Raw genomic sequence first — 16,755 nt, 5'->3', positions numbered from 1 at the left:
GATCAAGAATCAGTGTTAGCAAAATTTTCGATAAAATCCAATACTGAAATGCTTCTCGCCAATTATACCGGAAAAAGTTCTCAAAACTTCGAGCACCGTTGTCAAACAAGTGACTGGAACATGCTCTCTGGTGATGTCGACTTCGAATTTATTAGATTCATAAAAACACTAACTAGTCTGGCATCCAAGAAGCAAGACAAACCCTGGGCCACTGAAGGTTAACGTATATCTGCAAAGAATATACGATCTTGATTTAATCTAAGGAAATTCTCGTATACTGTCTTCTTCAAAAATTACGCGAAACTATACTAAAATTTATCATAAGATAATAAAATGAATGAACTAAGAAATAAGGCTTTTTCATCGAGCATAATCTCTACTTCACGCATCAGTCATTAGTTTTAAACTCATACTGAAGATTAATTTGCTGCAATAATTGCTGATAATCGTCGATCGTCATCGTATCATCATCATCATCGTCGTTGTCGTCGTATTTACATAAAAAGTGTATCTTCCTGAATAAAGGATGGTGTCGTTTCACTTTACTCCTATGAGCAAATAATGTCTAGTCTTTCCTTACCGTCTATGGATGTTGATTCTGATAGTTGATTCCAATTTTTCAGTTTCGCAAAATAAAACAGAACAATGCAATCAATACACTGGTAGATTGGAGCAAGAATTTCATTTTAACCTCGGCAACCATGGCCATTTGGCACAGAAGTAAAAAATATAAAAATTACATAAACTACAGGTTAAAAAGCTATAACACTACATTAATATTATTATATTAATTATATTTTCTGATTCAGTTTAGTAACTTCAAGCTACTCCAAGACTTTTTTGATTTCTGCAGGACAGTTGAATAAGTTTAAGTTCAGATTAAAATGATGGTAAGTGATTGTGTGCAGTCGAGTGGATGAGGATGTGCTTGACAGACATGATCAGTTAGGAGGATCAGAAGGAGTTTCCATGTTTTGACAGACGACACTAAAAAAATGTTTATCAGTATATCCTTGATAGCACTTTTGCTGTGGGTGTCCTTACAGAAGGATTCTAAAAGCTCGTAAGTGAAGGGGATTCACTTTTACAACTTCAGGTAATGACAGTTTCATTTACTATCGTTAGAGCTTTCTAACAGTGTGTTTCGTTTTCGAATCGTCCAACTGGGTGATTTTTTAAGAATTTTTCTTCAATAAATTGTTTATAAGTAAGTAGAACTTATTTTACAATGGATATTTATTTCAAGATTTAGTATATTAGAACACTATTCACTAAATTGTTGAATTTTTGTTGCAGATTTCGATTAACAACGAAGGATATTTTTATAAAAATTAGCGTTCGATATAGATTCTTGCGAGTGACCCGGTAATTTCTGCTTTTTACTTATCACATTTATTGTACTAAAGTATTTTAATACATTTAACTATATGTATTACATTTAGTTCTATAATTTGGAGAATGTATATTTCCTTAAAAAAATAAAATAAATAATAATGTAAAGAACTTGTTACGCTCTTTGATTATCAATAATGTCCAACAAAATAATAATTTGAATCAATAATTATATATAATTAGTAATTGTTATTTGCCATTCTAATAAAAATTTTCAACAATTTTAGAGTTTTCTTTTACAATAAATAAACATTAGATGTAAGTGTAGAGGATTTAGCATAAATTGACCTAATGGGTGTCCATTGATATTAACTCGCAAATCAGGTGGTATTCCTCGCTTCCGGAAATGCACACTTTTTTGTTGGATTACATGAAACATGTCTATATTAAAAACTCAAACAAGAAATACACTCGTAACAGGGGTATTCCCCAAAAATGACATCCTTAGTGAAAGTGATAGAATATGCGATATATGAAATTAATTGAAATGACAGTGGTGCCTCGTCGAAAATTAGCGTACCCATCATTCTTCTTCAAAACATGAATCCACCATGCGAGTTTGCAACGGAACCAGACTCTCAGTAAAGAGAATGATTCACATTGTTATTGAGGTAACAATTGTGGTAAATTCAAAGATGAAGACGTACTGTTGCGATCAGCATGAACTATCAGGGCGATATATGAAATTCATTGTAATGACAGTAGAGCCATTTTATAATTTCTCATTTTGAAACTAATTTCAGTTATTTTCAATCCAATTCAATTCTTCCCAAATGACTTCGACAATTTCCCTTTGATTATTTCCTGAATTCTTAGTTCCAATATAGACAATTTGTCTTTATAATGATCGTTCACCTTTTCTGTACTCCCAGTTCGAATTTTAAGATTTTCAAAATCGATGGACTTCCTTTCGAACGTATCCATTTCTATAAATAGTCCACTCATTTTGGTGAAATTATTTGGATCAAAAACGTTGTAAATAATCTAATAATATTAAATTGAAAAGGCACATATCATGGGCGAATATGAAGTTTTTTAAGTTTGATGCATACTATTTAGAATGTTTTTTCAATGCACTTTACAATTTTATTGAATGTTCCAAATGAATTTTTGACAATAAATGACATCAGGGGTTATTTTGTTAATTTCTTCCGTTATCCTAACTTTTAAATCAGCATAACTGTTTGGTCCATTAAAATAATCAGGTATTTTCTGTTCTGCTAACATCAGAAAAAAATCTTTGAAGATACTAAAAAAAAGTAAAATGAACAATTGATATGAATCTAGTAGGTTGCTGTAATTTAGGTATTTAAAGTTACAAAAGACATGCACGAATTAAATTTAACTATGGCTCATTTGCCCGAGACTCAAAGAAATGATATTTTAATTACGATTGGTTGTGGTAATGAAACAAGAACTCAAAAGGAGGTTAGTGAAATTTTTCATAATAAATATCTTTGTAAACACGTTTCGCAGTCTACAGTATAGTACAGTACAGGCAAAATTGAAAAAAGTTTCGTGAAACTGGACATGTAAAAAATATAGAAAAACTAGGTATAAATGTTCAATTTACTAATGAAAAAAAGTTGGATGTACATCTAAAGATTGCGGAAAATCCGCATAAGACAACTATAGAAATTGCCACCGACAATGATGTGAGTGAATTATCTATTTTGGAGTTTTGCATAAAGAGAAATACTACCCTTATAGTTCAGTTGATTCAGGAGTTAAATGAAGATGATCCTGATAGAAGGCAAGAATTCTGTGAATTGATGATGAACGCAGATTGCAAATCATAAACCAAATTATTTTTTCTAATGAAGCGACGTTTCATTTAAACGGAACGGTCAATAAACAGAACTGTAGATAATGGAATAGAGAAAAGATGTGTGAAGCTTACATTCAATATCCTAAATAAGTAGATATTTCGGCTGTTATCGTTATCAATAAAATTATTAGCCCTAATTTTTTTGAGGACACAGTTAATGGAGAGGTTCATCTAGATTTTTTGATTAACTTAGTGTTTACATTTCAAAGACTGATGTTATTCATCCAAATGAGATAGATCGATTTATTTACTATTAACAAGACGGAGCTCCACCGCATTTTGCAAGTACTGTTTGAAATTATTTGGACGTGGTTTTTCCCAATAGGTGCATTGGAAGACGTTGAACGATCGAACGGCCGTTTAGATCCACCGATTTGACTTCTCTCGATTACGGGGGTTATTTAAAATATAAAGTAATAGACTTAATAATATTGCTGATTCGAAAGTTCGGATAACGGACGATATTAGCAAAATAACCCCTGAGGTCATGCCTCGGTTATTGTCAAGAAGTGAATGTTGGTCATTTTGAACATTTAATAAAATTGTAAAGTAGATTGGAAACTACATTCTAAATATTATGGGACATTATTTTCATTCTACGTGAAGTTTTGAAGAAGAGATATCAAAATTTTACATCTTAAAAATTAATTCTCTCAGTAATCACTGTACCAAATTTAAAAAAAAATCATATTGCTGAATAGAGGACTCAGATTCCTTTCCAACAAGATGCTACCCCCTTTGTGATTAAAACTTTTCGAGGGTGTACTTATAATTCAGAGGGGATGTTCATACATATGGACCGCATTGTATAAGATAGTTCATTAGTGTGTATGTTTGAATTTTTCTAATTTAGATTCAGGATTTTCTGTGTGAAATATTTCAAATCATTGATGAATCATACTGTATAAGTATCTATACATCCAGTATAAAGATAGAATCTTCAAACATTCACTCATTCCGTTACTATATACAGTTTTTCTCGTCTATTATTCTAAATCTTGTGTGATAAGCCATTGTCTTTGAGCAGACAGTTGCCATAAAATTGAATCAGTAGAATCATATAACTGTTTGTTTTTTTATTCTGAAATCAATATTTTAACAGTAAATCCTTCGCTTCCGTATCAAACAAAACATTTTTCACGGCTCCTTTTAAAGTATCAGTGGCATTGTCTGTTTTCTTGCTACGTTATGAGATTGTCAGTGTATTATAGCTAACAATTTCCTTTTTATTCGGGGATAATTAACGAACAGTGGTCACAACAGTGTTTGGTTGAAGATGTTACATTTCTTTTTATTTTGTCTAGTTATAATCAATTATATCACTTAATTCATTCGATGAATTTTGTATTGTAGGGTAGTTCGCGATAACACAATGACTTCAGATTATTTATAGTTTTTAGTCTACGAGAAGATTTAACGTGACTTGTCAATGAGAAAGTCACTACTCAAATACACTATTGTTTTTGACAACAAATCCTCGCCTACAATCGCTTTCTACCTCGCGATATTTTTTTAGTTTTTGTAAAGAAAGTAATGTAAGGTATGCAGATCATGTGAATCTTATGATGGAATAAAATTATTCTCTATGACAAATGCGATATCTTTTCCCAAGGTCGGCATCAAAAAGTGTCAGCAAAAGAGCATCATCAAAAAATCACTTGGATTATGTTCAAACACATCTAAGCATATAAATGCAAGGGAGCTTTCGATAAGCATTACGCAAACGCGGTAATCAACTTGCAGATAGCTTTTCCATATGAAAAATATTGCATATCTTTTCGGTAAATATCATCTTCAGTCCCGAGAATTGAAGTTTAGTTAAATATTACACAAATTTAATATATTTAAGATTCAAATTTAAGTTAAAATACGTAGAGCTCATCAGGAAGTATTTCATGAGGTTTCTAAAAAGGGTCAACTCTTTTTCTTTATTAATCTACAGGGGAATTTGTGGAATTGACCATAAATTTGAAATGTTCTGATAAATAATTTCATGTTTTGAATTTTTTCATGTAGCATTACACTTCTATCAATCATTGGATTGGTATTAGCTAAACTCAGAAATTCTAGGACCGGCTTTGGAAAAATCAACTAAGGGATTCGTATTATTGCACCTTGCATAATATTTTTTTGGATGTGAGTGATTTTAAAACTACATAAATAACCAATGAAAACGACATATGTGATAATATTGTTGCACTTCCCTGAGGAACTCTACATTGTAGAAGTATGTAAAACTCTAAACTAAAATTATGGTATTTTGGTATTTATTTTTTAAGTCACTTGGTCTGAAGAAAAACTTGAGGATTTGGAAATCTTTTCCAACTTAACGAGAATAATATTTTTTGTATACCCATCTTCATGATTAAAAAATCTCTTGTTCTATTATGATTTTACAGTTTATGTTCAAATTCTTGATGTAACCCAATCAAAGACATCCTAAAGGTCAATGTCATGACGACGATTTTAGGAGTAGGTGTTTAATGACTATCCCAAATTTGTCGCAAAAAAATTTCATAACATTAAAGGTAGATAAAATAGTCTTATTCTTCTCCGCAATCGTAAGTCGGTTGATTGTTACTTTGTATTTTATAGAGGATGTTTCATTCTTTCTTAACAAATGGCTAAAAAATTCTGCTTCGCTGTAAAACTTTGCTAAATACTCAATCGAACCATATAATATAATAATATAAGATAATACTTTTTCGCGAATGCGAGCAAACGCGGTATCCATATTACACACATTTTACAAATTTTCCGAAGATATATAGTGTAACGTAATCTTTGAATACATGTGGAACGTGTTATATAACGATATCCTTAAACTTAAGCTTTCAGAGGGTACAACAACTATCACTTATACTAACTATTTGGCCTTGATCGTTGATGAATGTGATGAAAAAGAACTTTCTGTGAAAACCAATAATGCCATAGATGAAATTAGCTACTAGATAAACTAAATGAATAGCTAGGAAAAAAGGGAATCGATTCTATTGATACCAAAAATACGACTAGACACAATTGAATTCAAGGAAGAATACATAGGTATATGGCTCATGTTTAACGAGCCTTAAGTAGAGCTTTCTCAGCAATTTTCATGGCTCTTCGAACTATTCCATATTTTCTATGTATGGGGTAATTAAAAAGATGATCACGTCTATAGGATAGGTAGAAAACTGAAAAATAATTGTCGTTTGCATGGCAGAAAGTTTTCTTGACGCTATCCATATTCGAGTTAAAGAGAGTTGGAGCAAACAGACATAATTTTGCCAAATCTATTATCAATAGACGACATGGAACGCACATAGGAACTGACAAATACCCTTATGCTTAGATGGCAACAGCGTTTGTTTTCCAGTGTATCCGTATCGTTTCCATGTCATTGACAGTCCACTATGTCTATACTGTAACAACGACACGGATCATATTCTCTTTCACTGTCATCGGTGAAATACCATGCAATATCCTGCTGGCTATTGACATAAATTGAACTACTTTTGCTACAATGATAAAAGATATCCTTGGCATAAAGAGAGCTGCCTTTCAATAAAGATACATACCTCTGTACTTAACAGTAATATATCGAAATAAAATATTAGACAAACTGTAGTTTTGAGGTACGCGGTCCCAAATGTTCAGAGAGGTGGAAGCAGAAAGAGGTAGATTTAGTAGGTAGCAAGGCAAGGCGCGGATCCCATAAATTGTTTGTAAAAAGTATTTCCACAACTTTCAAAACCAGAACTACATGATAGCAATCATTTAGACCCCTTTGTGGATTTTCTGGAGTTGTAGATAACTGTAAGATTCCTTGAAACAAATAACTTTCAAGTATTCTATCACATGGCATTGGTTGCTTTTCTCCATTTTCATAAATTCTTCGAAAACGTTCACTATCGACGGATGACAAATAATTACTAAAAAACATAAGATTCCCAACATTTGCTTGGTAGACTGTGTACTTTATTATACAGTCACATTTTTCAAATAACTACTATGTTTCCTTTTCTGACTATGGCACATATTTCAAAAAGTTCATCTACAACAAAATTTTTCCACTTTATGACATCACCTTATTATTGCAATTCACTGTTTCAGATTGAACCTGCTATGCTGACATGAAGTTCGTTCTTGATTAAGGTGGTGGGAAATAGAAAGGTAGGAATTATGTTAACACCTTTATTATCTTTTGTGGATATTTCCACGATTATGTTTAGAATTTTATATTTATATAAGAGGCGTGCAGAAACATAATAACTGAAAAAATTTTTTCAAAAAATTTCACTCATTTTTATCGAAATACTTTAAATAAATTTTAAAGGAATCAGTTTTCTGTTGCTCAAATATTAGGTAAGGTGTCAGTAATCATTAAGTGAATTGTTTGTGATTAAAAACCTTCTGCATCAATACATCATCTCCAATAAGTCTCGAATGCGTTGTAGTGGCAATCACTGGAATTACTATTGACCCGGAATGATTGTGTTTCATTAGATTTATGAGACATATCACAAAAATCCTTGCCGATCTTCTTTCTGATCCGAATCGATCTTAGTCGCTGTTTTTCTAAGTTACATACAAAACTTTATCTCCATTCTTCTTATAGATATGCTTGTCCCCAGTCCCTTCAACTAGCTTCAACAAGAAAGTAACATTACTCTGGATGTGGGTTGTCCACTTTGCTTATGATCACCTCTTTACTCTCTGTAAGAACAATGTATAAAAAGTGGGATATGCACCATTTAACTTTTGATGTACTTTCAAAGTAAATTATTTCAACGGTTGTGAATTATGTATCTGTAGTTGCAGGAGAACTGTAATATTCGGTAGCAAGACATGTATTCTCCTATACAGTAAACAATATCATGTGCTGTCTTGCCTATAGTAGAGACTCGACTGGTCAAGTGTGAAATAATAATCAGTGCTTACATTTTTTGTTGGGTTGTCACTCTGTATAAATTATAAGTTCGTGAATAGATAATTTCCTCAATAGTTGATGCGTAGTTAACTTGTTTCAGCGTTCATTTTTAGGGTATTCGTTGGATGAAAACTTTTCACCTTAGATCATTCTCCAACTTAAACATAAAATGTGTATTGAGCCTTAAGTAAAACTTTCTCATCAATTTTCATGGCTCTTCGAACTATTCCATATTTTCTATGTATGGGGTAATTAAAAAGATGATCTCTTCTCTAGGATAGGTAGAAAACTGAAAAATAATTGTCGTTTGCATGGTAAAAAGAGCGTTGGAGTAAACAGACATATAAACACTTTTCACAGTTTTGCCAAATCTATTGTCGGTATTGTAATAAAGTTTCATATGAATATGTTTTGCAATAAACAAACAGTCTAATTTTTTTTCTACATAGGTACTAAAATGAACCTAAATATGCATTTATGACAAAAAGCAGAACCAATTTTTTTTAACCTTAGGGTCTGAAAACGAGATTGGATTTATATTTTCAAATGATTGGGCACGATGTAACAGAAATTTTGAAATTTACTGCATGTCTCCTGCACTCATAATAGCGCTGATATTAATTTTTAAAAGTATTATATCTTTAGTCCGCCCTTATTTCTTTTTGCAACGCGCCAATCGCTTGCTTACGTCAACATCGCCGATCAAGTTTCGCCCGCAAAGCTACAGCAGCATCTACATAACGTTGTTTTGTTATACCATGTCTACTCCAGCCTAAACAGCTATCACTCTACTGCAACAACTTTTTGTGATTTTTCTAGGGCTTGCACTTGTGTTAATCATAATATTTTAATTAACAAATTGCAGTACTATGGTTTCAGGGGAACCTCTCGCATGATTTAAGTCATACCTTACCGATAGAAGTCAGCTTGTAAGAGTTGATACAACGATGTCTTCTTGCAATTCAATAGAATGTGGAGTGCCCCAAAGCTAAGTACTAGGCCCTATTTTGTTTCTTCTGTTTATAAACGACATCTCCTGTCTATACATCAGTGGTAAAAAATAGATTATTTACAAGACGAAAATGTCTCCCAATCTCTTCAGAAACCTTATACAAAGCATTGGCAAAACATGTTACATGTATTAAGTTGGGGCAAAAGATTTCACAAATGTCACAAATTTTGTCTAGCCTTTTTCATGTACGGTACTGCATCTGACAAAATGATCGAAGAATTATCTCCAGGAACAGTCGTAGGAAGCAAAAATGTTGAAAAAATCTCTTGTATCAATCTAGTCTTTGTTGGTCCATTTATTTTATGTAACTCTTTAGGAGCAATGAGGTAAGATTATGGCAGAACGTCATCGTTAAGAATATCTATCAATAAATTATCAATATAACGTTCTACAGAATCGGTAGTTCCATTAATACAAGTGTAAAAATGTTTATTCCGAAGATTAGCTTCAACCTCTCCAATTTACTCCAAATACATGTACTTGAGATACTAACGTCGTTACTTCGTAGTGTTGATTTACCTGGTACAATGAATTTTTGATACTTTTGAAGAAAGTATGCGACTATTAACTACATAACTTTGACAGTGGAATAAATGATGTCGTCATTGCATGATACAGGTCTTTGCTGAATAATACTTCTTGTTCGTTTTCATTTATGTGGGTTGTGAAACGTCTCCAGATTTTGTTGGTCTAATGTTTCATCGCATGGTATTTGCAATAGAAAAAACAAAAATCCAGATATCAAATGTTTAATCAACAACATCAATACTTACAAAAACATTACAAAATTGGATTGCAAGCGCCCCGCGTGTTCAAATCATTCGAAATCAGTGGAAATCTGTCATATTTCGAGATTAAAACAATAAAGATAGAAAAACGAATCAAACCTGAGGCACCCTGTACATTTCTCTATATTTTCATTGTGCTTACTGCTAAACAAGAACTTGATCTTCACTTGTTTTTATAATTCTCAAAAAAATAACATATTTCGACCGATTTCGCACATCGCTTTGAATTGAATATACAAAAACTATACTTACTATTTTAACGCACGCAGAGCAGTACACTTTTACCATTTACTTACGTAGTTCTTTGTATGACTTAATCTATACTAACGCAAAGTTGACTTTGGGGATTTTCCTAAGAAAAATTATTAAAATACTTAAACACAAAAACCACAAATCGATGTTCTCTCTTCAAAATAAATAGGAGCTGACACGATACCCTCCACCAAGAAAATTGGAAATTGTTGTGTATTTTGTTTCCGAGGGTTTAAGCAAATAGATGAAGAATTTTTACTGTCACCTCACCTTATTCAATATTAAGAAATTACATTTAAGTAGAAAACAACAAAATAACAAAATCAAGTCGTCTATATTTGGTTTTTGAAAAGCATTGTTCGGAATATTCATATTAAAAAAATATTTCCCAGATCCTAAATACCAGAATCAAGTTGTCTAGATTTGGTTTCTGAAAACGGATGATCTGCATATTCCTGTTAAGAAATATTTTCCAGATTCTCGTGGTGGGAAAATCTACTACGGCTTCCCTCTTGAAGCTGCCCTTGGTTGAGGGTTTACAACGACTTATTTTAAATTTAAGCTTGGGCATAAATTCTCTTTGATCCGTTGACTACCTGCTTTAAGATTCGTTTCTTGAGAACTGCAATAAAAGTAATTACTTCAGATTAGCACATTTATAAAATTGTTCTTGTTTTGAAAAGCCTCGCCTGCCAAGGCTCAACATCTTTAAAGATCTTTTCAATTATGCACAATATGCTATTTACGAAAGATATACCAGGTGTATCTAAGTTGATGCGGCAAAATTCAGGAGAGGATTACTCATATTAAATTAAGATGGATGTTTCCTTTGACAAAATTTCCTCAGTCCACTCCTTTCTGAGATATCACCTTTAAAAGGTTGTGACCAAAATTTTTTTTAAATTCCAGTAATGGTTGAGACATGAAATTATATAATTTTCTTGCACTCGCAAAGGTCCAACTACGGGAATTTTTTCAATATTTCTTTTAAATTATACGGAGGTGAAATTGGCAACCGTTACTTGTAAGCATGTATTATGAATCGTATGCTTTATCGTATTACATTTCACATATTAACTGTTTTCCATTAAATATATTAATTATTTTTTTCTTTGAAACTAGTTGTTTTGGTAATAAATTTGAGAATAAAATATATTTTCAAATAAACCAAGGATTTGGAGTTATATGTTTATTACATAAAACTTCATATTGTGATAAAGTTTTGATATGAAATAAGTACAGGTTGCTAATTTCACCCAGGAATATTTAAAAAATACCGGTGATTAGTCATTTGCGAGTGCACCAAAATTACAGACTTTTAAGTTTCTAGCTTTACTGAAATTTTAGAAAAAAAATAAAAAATCAATTTTAGTCAACACATTGTAAGAGTGATAACTTAAAAAGAGGTAGGCTGACGAAGTTTTATTAAAGGAAAGATCCATCTTAATTTCATACGCCTAATGAATATTTTCGCATGGTCTTAGAAAAACCCTATACTTAAATATTTATAAAAATGCATATAATAAGCAAAATATGTATAATATTTGCTTTGTATATTTGGTTTTTTCAGTAATAACCGATGCTGTTATAAAGTTATTATTTATTGTTATTATTCAGTATGCTTATATGAATACTGAAATTTTGGGATTGAGTACTTTCCTTTCTTGCAATGTTTCTCAAAAACCCATTAATCGGTAACTTGATTTTCGTTTAGGTTGCCATGGAAAATCATGATTCATTGATAGTTAGAGCGATAAACGAACATTAATAAGATTTTGTAAACCTTGTTATTTGTAAAAATAGATATCTATTGTTGATCACGATGTACTGAAATGTTAAATATGCCAAAATAATATCAACCCTAGGTGAGTATTTCTTAGAAGAAACTTACTGAGTAAAGATACATTTAGGGCTATTCGAGAGCGAGAAGATGAGGGTGTGAGATCAAATATAAAAATAAATTCTGGTAGGCCCAGAAAAACAAGAACCATTTATAAGGAAATTATTATTCAAAATTTAGTTGATCAATAATTTTTCAGTTTTCTACCTAGCCATAGACAGGGTTACCTTTTTTAAATAACCTGTATATTTGTTTAATTTCACATTTTTTAATGAATATTCCCACAAATATATATTTTTGTTTCAATATGCGTTGTTTCATTTTATTTCTAAACCTAGAATGACATGCATTATTGTGAAATATCAATATTTCCATTGAGCGTATTCTAGGTTGTATTTGCCTTAAGGCGTTGCATTTTAATTCAATTACACTTTGTTGAAATTTTAGTTTTCTACTTCTACATAACAACTATACTTAGCTGTTTAAACGGTGAATAATCGTAATTTTAGTGGGAAGCCGGTACCTGCCTTGATATTAAAAACAGTTACGCCTATTAAACTACCTACAATCACTCTACATTGAAGTAAATAAACAATCAACATTCTATAAAAAACATAAGTGGTTATTAAATAACAAGGTATATAATATGAAGAGGAGGATAGTATAGTAGGGCGTACTTTCTGATTTTTAGGAGGGTGTCAATATTATTTTTGTTCAAACGAACGATTGCTGTTGAGTGACTGAATTGAAATAAACTTCCAACATCTTCCCCTTATTTGTTGTAATTTTTTGCAAAGTCCTAGATATGATTTATGACTTTTGTATAAATTCTCAACAATATCACATCATATCAAAAGGACATTTGCCTGAGGCGTTTAAATATAAGTGTGTTTGTTGAGTTCTTAGAATACATTGTGAAAAAAGGCTGCTTTAGCTGCTTTATCAACATAACCATCTCTAATCTCTTTCAAATAATTATTGATCTAGTTATCAATTGTTATATATGTTTTTTGTTAGAAATCTTCTTGATTTTAGGTCTAAGAAATGAGAAATTAAAGAAAGAGAGACTAGACATATGTCCTAGGAAATCTATACATTGTCTAAATAGCAATCGGAAACAGCTGGGCGAGGAGAAGGAATTGTTTTGTCTGATTATAAGAATAATATAAGTCGATTTTGTGAAAAATACATTTTAAAAGTTCCTACAAACTTGATTTTCGAAGCTTTAATTAGTAAGATAATATGAAGATTATTATATTTTACGATATGACCGTTAGCTGAACGTTGTTGTCTCAACAATTGCTTCGATAAAAATTATTATTCTCATTTTAACAACGCGTTTTATTACAGAAAGCATTATTTTTATACATTTTCTAATAAGATATTGCAATTTATATACAATTCCTAGGAATTGTGCACATTTCCTAGGACATTAAGTAGTTTTTGAAACAATATTTTATACATTTCCCATATAGATTCGGAACTATATAAATTTCCTAGAATTTGAATATTCCAATATCGTATTAGAAAATGTATAAAAATAATGCTTTCTGTAATAAAACACGTTGTTGAAATGATAATAATGATTTTTATTAAAGCACTCGTTGAGACAACAACGTTCAGATAACAGTCATATCTTAAAATATAGTAATCTTCATATTACCTTACTTGTCAAAGCTTTTAAAATGTATTTATTACAAAATATTTTTATAATCAGACACACCAAAACCCTCCCTTCGCATCGCTATCCCCACATACCCATTGATATCTCAAATATTGCCACGTTCCCAATAAAAAACCGGTCATAATATAGCTGGCAAAGACTTCTTTGCAATTCAATAGCCAGCTATATATATATATTTATATATATCAAACCACAGTATTTCTATTATTTACCTCTTTACCTCTATTATTACCCCTCTTGCAATTGCGAGGTATTATCGTCGAGTTATTATCCAGAAAAATAGTTGTTTTCTCATTCGAAGAAGGGTAGCATTCATTTTTGAAATACTGAATTTTTGAAATATATATATATATATATATATATATATATATATATATATATATTTCAAATAGTTATGACATTATAATTGACTAAAACTGAATAAATGTTACTAATTCTGAATTAGTTATTCAAATTTGGAGAGCTACATACATATAAACTCAACCATAAAATTGGAATAACATTAAAAAATTTTTATTTAAATTTAACAATGTTAATAATTATTCAATATAATTCTAAATTTTTATTCATATTTTTTTATTGATTCCAATAAAATTTACTAAACTTCACTTGATACAAATCAGGAACTTTTTATATATTAATCTCTTTTTCCCAGTTGGAACTATCTAATGTTTTATAAAAACTAAAGATATTGAAACAATCACACATTTTCCAGTTTTTTCACATTTATAATCACATAATTTGTCCATACTATAAATTTTCATTTAATACATAATTTATAGTTTTAATTGATTTATAGTCGATGATCCTAGTAAGTGTTACAATAAACTTAACTATTTTCACAACCCTAATTCTAAATTTAAGATATCATATCACCTTTTTTATTTATATTTTTTTTAACATTTTTAACATAACTTCTTCATAACATAAGAAAATCATTCTAAATTCTAATAGCTGGTCAAAGATAGGAAAAGAACCAATGCTGTGTTAAGGTTATGTTAATTTAACATTTGATTATTCTTATTATATATAAATGTAAATATTTCACATATTTTATTAGGAATGTTTTTTATATAATGAAATTAATGATACTGAATGTGAATACATCCTATCAACAACAAATACAGCCAATCTATAGATTTCAAAAATCTATATCATTACTATAAATATATTCACCTAATCAGATAATTCAGATGAATAATCCAAAGGAGTTATTGCAATCCCCTTTTCAGATTGCCCCCGCTCCTATATTGGCCAAAAAAATTGACGTATTTCCATCAGAGCTAAGGAACACTAGTTGTCTGCCACTAATTCCGATATTGCCTCCACCTTTGCCAAGCATCGTGGCCATACCGAACACACAATCGATTCCAATAGTACCAAAATTATCACCTCACTCTGCTCTTTTAAGTCCAGAATTATTCGGGAAGTTTTCGGAATAGAGAATCGTCCAAACTATTTGAACCCAAGGGATGGTAGCCAGAAATTAGCGTAAACACCTTCATCATCCACTTATTATCAATACCACTTTAACCAACAATAACATTTTCTCTAGAGCCCCCGATGATCCGAACTCCACAGATTTATTACCTTTCCCGCCAGTAATATACTTCCCACTAGCACCAAAAAGTCAAAAGTATTTCTCAGGTATCTATTTTAATATGACATACATATTAAAGAGATGTCAAGTATTTTTCAAATATATTCCTTCTTCCATAAATTGTAAAATTTAATGCACACGCTTAAATTATACATGACAGCGACTTTTTAATGCTAGAAATATTTGGCTTTCAGCCCTTGTGATGAAACTGATCACCAATATGCCAAAAAGGCTACCTCTTTGGTGTCAGTTAAACAGCTTAGCTAAGATCTGAAATCGATATCTAAAGATTTAACCGCAAATGCTGGCGAATTTATTTGAACACCGAGTCTTCAAGATATAATGCACAAATTTTTTGAAGTCTCCACAATCACGCATGCTACTTTTGCACTAACGTTGAATCATGTTTTTCCCCTTAGTAGGCAATAGGATTGAAAAATCTTTATGCGTGTAGACTAAACTAAACCACCATACTCATGAAGGTATGTAAGCTGGTGTTGAGCTTCTGGTACCAGCCAGGTCTTGCAACTGCTAAATGATACACTCTATAGCAATGTTACGTAAAAAAGAACAAGATGCTAATACTAACAGAAGTGTTTCAATTACAGCTAAACACTTTCAGAGTTTGCCAATGAGCGCAGTTTACAAGTTACTTGAACAATGGCTGCAACTTCATTTTTCACTACTGCCCAATTCATTTCAATAGAGTTCAATTCACAATGATACAGTTACATCATAATTACTATAATTCTATGATTTTGTTGTGCCATTCCACAACATATTGATCATGCAATTCATATAAAAATTAGTATAATTTGTGGCTTACTTAATAGTATATTACATACCCACTACTAAATAATTTTATTGCGAAATATGAATTTCATGCATACCTCATATATGTATATAAGTTTGCTTATTCTGTTTATTGAATTTTTCCTGAGATACTATTACTTTTTTATGTAATGCCTTAAAGCATCACTAGTTTGGATTTTCAGCAAAATTTCATGACCAGAGATGGGAAGACAGGGCTGAATACTGACAAGGTGGAGATATAGTACGTGAAATAATTAAATGAGAGTCTTAACACGGTTCAAACGAAGCTGGATCAACGATAAAACACGGTTATTTTAGATTGGTAGTTTAACACCTTTTAAAGTACAAGAATCATGAAATGTTGACATCTACATTAATTTATTCATGAAAATATAGTAAGAGTTACTCTTAATATCATACACATCAGAATATAATTGAATATACGAGGCATCCTTTTGTTTGAGTAAATAGCGTTTTGAACTAATAAATAACTACAGAGAGTTAAATTCTGCTTCTCCCACAACGTCTGTCTTGAAAACTACTTCAACGCAGCCTTTTACACATCGTTATTAATACTGTAGCAATCACTGCTCAACTGTTTTACTACATTTCATCAGATTAAAGAGCATGTGGC

At 31.1% G+C, this 16,755-nt stretch overlaps 1 protein-coding gene across 2 annotated transcripts in view; it reads left to right on the top strand.

The window, feature by feature from the left end:
• The window catches only part of LOC130452713 (monocarboxylate transporter 2-like), a 377,455-nt gene that overhangs the window by 59,307 nt on the left and 301,393 nt on the right, over positions 1–16,755 (top strand). For both annotated transcript variants that reach the window (XM_056792128.1, XM_056792127.1), the window contains exon 2: positions 7,316–7,375. The gene's annotated coding sequence lies outside the window, so the exon portion shown is untranslated. The remainder of the gene's footprint in view (positions 1–7,315; positions 7,376–16,755) is intronic.

Source organism: Diorhabda sublineata, chromosome 2, assembly GCF_026230105.1.
Source record: "Diorhabda sublineata isolate icDioSubl1.1 chromosome 2, icDioSubl1.1, whole genome shotgun sequence".
NCBI lineage: Eukaryota > Metazoa > Arthropoda > Insecta > Coleoptera > Chrysomelidae > Diorhabda > Diorhabda sublineata.
This window is presented reverse-complemented; position numbering and strand designations above follow the sequence as displayed.